This window comes from Phyllostomus discolor, chromosome 5, assembly GCF_004126475.2.
Source record: "Phyllostomus discolor isolate MPI-MPIP mPhyDis1 chromosome 5, mPhyDis1.pri.v3, whole genome shotgun sequence".
NCBI classification, from domain to species: domain Eukaryota; kingdom Metazoa; phylum Chordata; class Mammalia; order Chiroptera; family Phyllostomidae; genus Phyllostomus; species Phyllostomus discolor.
Window position 1 is genome coordinate 31,173,001 of NC_040907.2, and position 8,171 is coordinate 31,181,171.

General features: G+C 40.9%; 1 protein-coding gene across 2 annotated transcripts in view; it reads right to left on the reverse strand.

Moving 5' to 3' along the window:
- Positions 1-7,392, reverse strand: part of TESK2 (testis associated actin remodelling kinase 2) — a 117,121-nt gene extending 109,729 nt beyond the window's left edge. Inside the window, exon 1 of one of the 2 annotated variants that reach the window (XM_028513820.2) lies at positions 6,968-7,392. The gene's annotated coding sequence lies outside the window, so the exon portion shown is untranslated. The remainder of the gene's footprint in view (positions 1-6,967) is intronic. The other variant, XM_036025962.1, reaches the window with a different exon arrangement.
- Between the last annotated feature and the right edge of the window lie 779 nt (positions 7,393-8,171).

The window sequence follows — 8,171 nt, forward strand, 5'->3', positions numbered from 1 at the left end:
TTTCTCTCCCTCTCTTTTTCCCTCTCTTCCCCCTCTCTAAAATTAAATAAATAAAATCTTTTTTTTTTTAAATGCATCCCTTTTAATGTACAGTCCTGAGTTTTTGGGGGGTTTTTTTAAAGATTTTATTTATTTTATTTTTAGGGAGGGAGATAGAGAGAGAGAGAGAGAGAAACATCAATGTGCGGTTGCTGGGGGTTATGGCCTGCAACCCAGGAATGTACCCTGGCTGGGAATCGAACCTGGGACACTTTGGTTCCCAGCCCGCGCCCAATCCACTGAGCTATGCCAGCCAGGGCTAAATAAAATCTTTTAAAAAATTATTACAACTAAAATCCATCCTTTTATTTTTCCCATAATAGCTTAGACTACAAAAGATGAAATTTATGATGCATGTTAATGGAGAGAGGCAAATATAAAAAATAATTACTGATTATAATTATGTAAAATTATACACTAGAAAAAGTAAACGAATTATACTAAAGTCATAATATTATTTTTTTCACCTGCTACCGCCAGGTAGAAACAAGGTGCTGGACCAGATAAAACAAGGTGGAGGGCCAGGTTTGGCCCTCGGGTCTTGTGTTTGCCACCTGTGCCCTAGAGAGTTGGTGATGACAATACAGACACACACACAAGAAGAATCTAAGAGGATATAACCTAAAATGTTAACAATGGCTATTAACTCTTCAAATCTTGGGAAGATCTGAAAAATTTCACCTCCTCCTTTAAAATCAACTCTATTTCCCAAGTCTTTCTTAATCAACATGCATTAATTTTCTAATCACAAAAATTGTAAGGGGTCCTTCCAAATTACAAATTTCTACCCATCAGTAGAAATACAACACTCAAAGTAAATAATGTGCAAATTAGTGAACCATGTGAGAGCAAAAGAATTTCTGAGAACTTTTTGTCTGATTCTAATTATACCTAATACAAAGGACAAGACTAAAGTATGCAAAAATACTTGGGGATTCCAGTTCCTACTTTTGAAAATGACCCCATGCAAATTGTCCAAGGAAACCACTGACCACAAGACCAATAACACCTTAGTTTCCCACATTGCAGAAGGCAAATTATGTCATTCCATTATATACAATGCAGCAAAAGAGATGACAGCCTCTATACAACTTTTCAGAAGACAAATTCATAAATAACACCGTATTACATGATTTACAGTTTACAGGTGACAAAGCACTTAGACCTTCACAATAATTCCGATTTCTCATTCCTATTGGATAGATTACAAAACTAAGGATTCAAATGGAGAAGGCCTTTCTAACTATGCCTCAAAATCCAAAAGGAAAAGACTGAAAAGTCTGTCTCCATAAAAATCTAAAAGTTCTACATAGGAATAAAATAAAAGAAGTCAGAAGACAATATCAAAATGGAAACAATATTTGCAATGCCACAGACAAAAAAAATGATCTTATATATATGATATGTGTCATAGTTAAAGAGAGACCTAGAAATCAATAGGAAAGAGAGCTATGTATGACCCAAGAGAAAAAAAGGTAAAGAGTTTAAACAGATAGTTTACAGAAAAGGAAAATGAGTGACTCATCATAAAAAGATAGTTGACAGTAAAATAATTTTTTAAACTACTCAGAGGTATCATTTTTCTCTATCAGATTGGCAAAATTTCAAGTTGGATAACAGCAAAGCACAATATTAACAACAGTGACCCTGGAGCCAGAGCGCTTAACTTGAATTTCTGCCACATTAACTATGTGATTTGGGCAAATCACTTAAATTCCCTATTCCTCAATTATTCATCTGAAAAATGGAGATAATAATAGTACCTACCTCAAAAGGATGTTATTAAGATTAAATGAGGTAACGTATACCAAGCACTTAGAATAGTGTCTGGCACATAGTAAGTATCATGAAAGTATTAGCTGTGATACAGCTAATGTTGCATGAACAGGCAATGTATGTTGGAACAATCACTAAGAAAAGCAATTTGGCAATATATTTCATAGTTATATATGTACACATATCCTTTGGCTTAGAAATCCTACTTTCTGCATATACATCCCACAAATACCCTTACACACATGTAAAATGACATGTGTTCAAGGGTTTTTGTTATAAAATTGCTTATATCAAACCCTAGAAGCAACACAAATGTCCAACAAGAAGGAAATAGTTAATTATGATACATCCATTAAATGGGATATTATTTAGGTGTTTTTTTGGTTTGGTTTGGTTTGGTTTGGTTTTGCTTTTTTAGCAGAAGCTCTCTGTATACTGATCAGGATAGTTTTCTAAGATATATTAAAGATACATTAAATTAAAAAGCAGTATGGGGATAAGAGAGGGAGAAGGTGCAGAACAGTGGGGAACCATGGGCTAACTTTTGCATGAAAAGTGGGAAAAATACAATAATACATAAGCATTTGCCTAAAGAAAGTCTAAAAGAATATAAAGAAACTAGTGTCCTGGCCTGGTAGCTCATGTAGTTAGAACATCATCCTGATACACCATCCTGATGCATCCTGATACACAAGTTTATGGGTTCAATCCCTGGTCAAGGCACATGCAAGAATCAATCAATCAATGCATAAATAAGTGGAACAACAAATGGATGTTTCCCTGTAAAAATCAATGATTTTTTAAATTAAAAAAGAAAGAAAAAAACTAGTAAAAGTGGTTGGGAGTGGACATGGAACTACAAGGATGAGGGATAGGCCTAGGAGCGACGCTTTCACTGCTTATATAAAACATGAATATGAAAAGATTTATTTAACTATTTGAATGTATTTCCTAGTCAAAGATTAAGTTTTAAAAAATTCACCCTGGCTGGCATAGCTCAGTGGATTCAGTGCAGGCTGCAAACCAAAGTGTCGCAGGTTCCATTCCCAGTCAGGGCACATGCCTAGGTTGCAGGCCATGACCCCCCAGCATCCGCGCATTGATGTTCCTCTCTCTCTTTCTCCCTCCCTTCTCTCTCTAAAACTAAACAAATAAAATCTTTTTAAAAAAATTACTAGCCCTGGCTGGCATAGCTCAGTGGATTGAGCACGGGCTGGGAACCAAAGTGTCCCAGGTTTGATTCCCAGCCAGGGTACATTCCTGGGTTGCAGGCCATAACCCCCAGCAACCGCACATTGATGTTTCTCTCTCTCTCTCTATCTCCCTCCCTTCCCTCTCTGAAAATAAATAAATAAATAGAAATACTAAAGCTCACAGAGGGTAAGAAGTTTGCCTGCAATCATATAGCTAACAAGGGTTCATTATAGTTAGGATTTCCATTGGTTTTCCTTGTATAACACTACTTTTCAAAAGTTTTCAGTCATGGAAGACTTAAAAATTATCACAAGTAGGCTCTTTTCTGAAACAACCACTGCCTCTGAATGCTCAGCAAAAACATTTATGTGACCACGCTGAAGTCATCTCCATATGATGACTTAGAAAATAGTATAATACTCACTGTTGGTCCAAAACATTCACTATCCCCCACACTATACAATGTAATGACTGGGCTTCATTTACTGAAAAGAGATGAAATTCTCACAAAAGTCCTTATCACAGGTTTCAAATTCTAACACAATATTCATTTGGCAGAACAATAAAGTGTACGACGCTAAGAACATATCTATAAACACTTTCACATGGGGGAAAAAACATTAAGCAAGTTGGTTTTCTACTCTAAAATAGGGAATGAGTACATATAAATACAAAGTTTTCTGTTTACAATTAACATAAGTACAAAATGTTATTGAGGAACCTTAGGTGGTGAGTCCCCAGCCTCTCAAAACATACTTTTAAACAGAATTAAACAGGCCCGTCTTTGCCAAATCACAAAGGATTTGTGTTTGAAACCATCTCACATATACACTTGCATGAGAGAGTAACGCATACATCCAAGGAACCAAGTATCTGAGGATCTCAACATTAATTCATACACAAACAGCTGTACCACCTAGTACAACTATCTAGCAAGTACCAAGGAACCTCTAGCTCAGTTTTGAGTCCCTCAGTTCTGGGCAGCCCCAGCTATAGGATCTAGTATCTCCTCTGTTCCATTTCCTGCTAGCATATTGGGTAACTATGACATTCATACTGAAGACATATCCAACATATTTAGCCCCTTAACCTTCCACTACTTCAATAAACTATACTTCTATCACCTTTCAACAGCACTGTTATTCTTTGTTACACCCCGTTCTTTGTTTCTACCTTAAAATAATAAACTCTGTATTCCACAGAAAGACATCATCTTCAACCACATTTCTGTTTGTGTCCTTATTCTCTAAGTACACCAGCATCTCTGAAGGTTTTACTTCTTATAATCCCATCTCAGACCCTCGGGGCCCAGCATATCTCTCACACTGTCACTAGCAGTGTGCAGTTACTCTCCATTTTATCATTTTTTCTTGTAAATTCCAATTCTGGAAAAACCTAACCATCTTTTTTTGTCCTCTTGCTCTTAGGCTGCTGGAGAAAGTGTAAAATCCAAGCCCTATTACAAATGTATTATTTCTATTTCTACTGGCCCCTCAAGATGGTCAGCAATCTTTTATTTTTACCTCCTTGATCCATTCCTCTTTAATTTTGCATTGAAGGTTTCCATGGTCATAATCATAATACTCAAATCAGAAACTCACCATAGTACATTCCATCTCCAGAGATAACTGACTTCACAGAAAACTGATCACATCAAAAAAATACGGCCATCTGTCAAGCTCCCTCACCTTCTTTCCCTTCATCAATCACCTCATTGTCCACCTTGACTTCTATCCTTTTGGTGTCAAAGAATAAAATGCCCAACATATTTCCTAGGTAAATTTTCCCTCAACTCAAAAAACAGTTTCACCCATACTAAAAAGAAAAAAACACATGTGCCATAGTGGAAAGAACAGAGGCTTCAGAGCTAGACAGACCTTATTCAAATTCTTGTGTAGGCCCTGGTGGGGTAGCTCAATTGGTTAGATCACCATCCCCATTAAGTCAAGGCAAATGGAACAAGTCAATGTTTCTCTTTCTCTCTCTCTCTCTCTCTCTCTCTCTCAAATCAATCAATAAAAATATACAGGGTCTGGCAGAAGTAACACTTGCTTGAGTGTTGTTGGTAGGGTAACATGGGTGTAATAATTTATAGTTTTAATTTGAACACTTCACCTAAAATGTCACATGGTGTGCTTAAGTATGATAGGATATTGTTATGTTACAGAATTACATGCTTATAATTTTGTAACAAAGTTTGTAATAAAAAGGGGCGTTATTTGTGCTATACCCTGTATATATAAAAATTCTTGCCTGTAGTCTTCTCAACTGTAAGAGGGATACTGATTCCTAAATCACAAGGCTGTTGTGATCCATAAAACACCTTTATAGTACCTGGCATATAATATATCCTCAATAAAGATGTTTCACAATCATCCACTCTCCTCCACAACCACACTTGTTAATTTTATTCACTGCCTCCCACTTACTCCTCAATCCATCATGATCTGACTACTGCTATCATTGCCACCACCATGCTATCTAATGTGCCTTTCAAAAGGAACAAGTGATCTCCTAATTGCTAAATTCAGTGGTTTCTTCCTAATCCTCATTCTACTTGACCTCTGGAGCACCTGACACTGATGGTTACCCCCTCCCTTCTTGAAATTCTCTCTTCCTCTGGCTTCTATTACAATGCCATTCTGTTCTAGTTCTCGTCCCAATCCTTTAACCTCTCCTTCTCAGTGTCTATTCTATTACCCTTCAAACAATAATGTTCCTTCTGGTCCGCAGCCCTTTTCTTCTCTTCTTTCACTATTACCATCCATACTAAGGCTTCAGTATTCTCTGTTGATCCCTCAAATTTACATATTCAGTTCTAACCTTTCTCTCAATTTCCAGTTACCCACAGTAATATGTAAAAAGCAACTCAAACTGAACTTGTCTAAAACCAAATTCATTATCTTCCTTCAAAATTGTTTATGTTACCCACTTCAACTACCAGTAACATACCAGTAATACTACCAGTCCACCCCATCAGCCTAGTCAGAAACCTCCCACTAATTCTGTCAACTCTATTTTGAACCCTCATAGAATTGCATGGCATTCTCTTCATTTTTCTACCACTACCCCAGCTCATTCCCTCTGATCCAGATTAGCACACTGGGTTCCTGCCTACCTAGGCTTTCTGCCACTACACCGTCGTCTTCACTTTCGATTCTTCCTCCACATTTTCATCAAAGATAATCAATCATACCAAACTCCTACTTACAAAACCTGCAATGGCTCCCCATACCTACAGAATAAAGTACAAATTCTTCAGCAAGGTTTTCTCAGCGGTATAAATTGAAAGGTTTTTAAATCAGACAAACCGGAGTATCACTTCTAGCTAAACCTGAATACTGGCTTAGTCCAGAGTCTCCAAAGCAAAGGATAAAAGGCAGAGGAGGGAAGAGGAGGGAAGTGAAAAAGAAGGACACAGGGAGGAAAAAGAGGAGAGGGAGGCAGGAGTGTCTGAGGGAGTTTTATTTCCAGGGTAGAAGAGGGTGTTCCCAGGGAAGGTAAGTTTGAGGGGAGTGAAGTGCGGAGACCAAATCTCTGAGGGAGGAGGGTGTAACTGAGACGAGGAGGCTCTCGGAGTGGAGTTGGAGGTCTCAGAAACGGTTCTCTGAGGAAATGAAGGATTCCTGAGTTTCTGAAGTGAGGCAAGTCCCTGAAAGGAGTCAGGGGCCAGGTCCACGATTTGAAGGAACTTCTAACGGGTTGCAGGCCTCCGGGACTGAGAAGATGAGGCGGTTGGGGTGGGGGTTATCCCGGGACCTTGAGGAAAGTGAGAAGGGAAGTGGAAGGGGTCGAGGGATGTCCCCAACCGCTGAGAGGAGCACCTCTGGGAAGTGAAAAGGTCCCGTCGGCGCCGAGAGACTCCAGCGCCAGCGCTCCGGAGCCGAGCGGGGTGTAGCGGCCACGCGCACGGCTGGAGCGCCCCAGATTTGTGCCCCACGCGCTCTCTCGGCGTTACCTGAGGTGGACCGAGCAGCCAGAGGGGTGCCTGGGCGAGTGAGAAGGGGAAGCGGCGGCAAAGAGGGAGCATAGTAGCTCTCACAGCTCCGAGGCGGCAGCGGCTCTTAGCCTGCGGAGGTGGTGGGGGTCCTTCGCACAGAAGCCAGCGATTCCGCGGGGCAAGCAGCAGCGGAGAGCCAGGAGTCCACTGCCATGGCCCGGCACTCGGGACCACTCCTCCTGGCCCGTTTGGCGGGGCCAAGACGATCTGGCCTGCGAGCCAGAGGGCAGATGGAAGACCCGCTGGAGTCCCCTGCCGCCAGCAACTGAAACGACGCCTCAGCCGGTCGGAGGAGACGGGGCGGGGCTTCAGTGAGCCATGCCCTCCTTGAGCCCTCCCACTAGTCAATTATTAATCAGCGAGCTGATGGAATTGCCCAATTAGAGTCAGGAACGCCACGTGGTATGAGGGTGGGCACGACGGGCGTCCAGAAAAGCCAATCAACATCCCTAGGCGCCAATTCTAGAGGACGAAGGAAACCAATAGGAAGGAAGTGAGGGTAAAAACAGAAGAAGCAGAAGAGGCTGAGCGATTGCACCTGGTCCAGGAGCCTCGCAGAAGGCGGGACAGTAAACACAAAATGGACCAATCAAAACTCCAAACATATAAACTAGTGGTAATTGACAAACCCAGAAGAAAGCCGCGCTGGATTAGACTAGCGCGGCTTTTGGGTTGGTGAAGGTATAGTTAAGTAAGACTGTTTATGGACAAGTCCTGTGAACGCAGTGTCCTTCAGGATTTCAGTATACAGGCTGAGGGAAACTGTTACATAAACAACTGTATCAACGACTTAAGATAGTAGCAGCAGTGCGTAGGGTTAAACCAAATGCTGACGGAGTAATTAAGCTAGGCTAAGAAATGAGTTCTGGTGAAGGCTTCTTGGAGGAAGTAACACTTTAGCTGGCTTGAAAACAGGATTTTGAAAGAGCTGGGCAGATAATAAAATTCTATTCAGCTATTCAACAGGCACATATTTCTTCATGCTTTCTTCATATGCCTGGACCTCAGGCCCTCAATCTTATGCCTGAACAGACTGCAACAGGTCTAGGGCTTCTAGAAGGGGCCCTAGCGTTTTGGCTGAGTGGATTGAGTGCCACCCAAAAACCAAAGGGTCCCCGGTTGGATTCCAAGTCAAAGCACATGCCTGGGTTGCCAGCCAGGT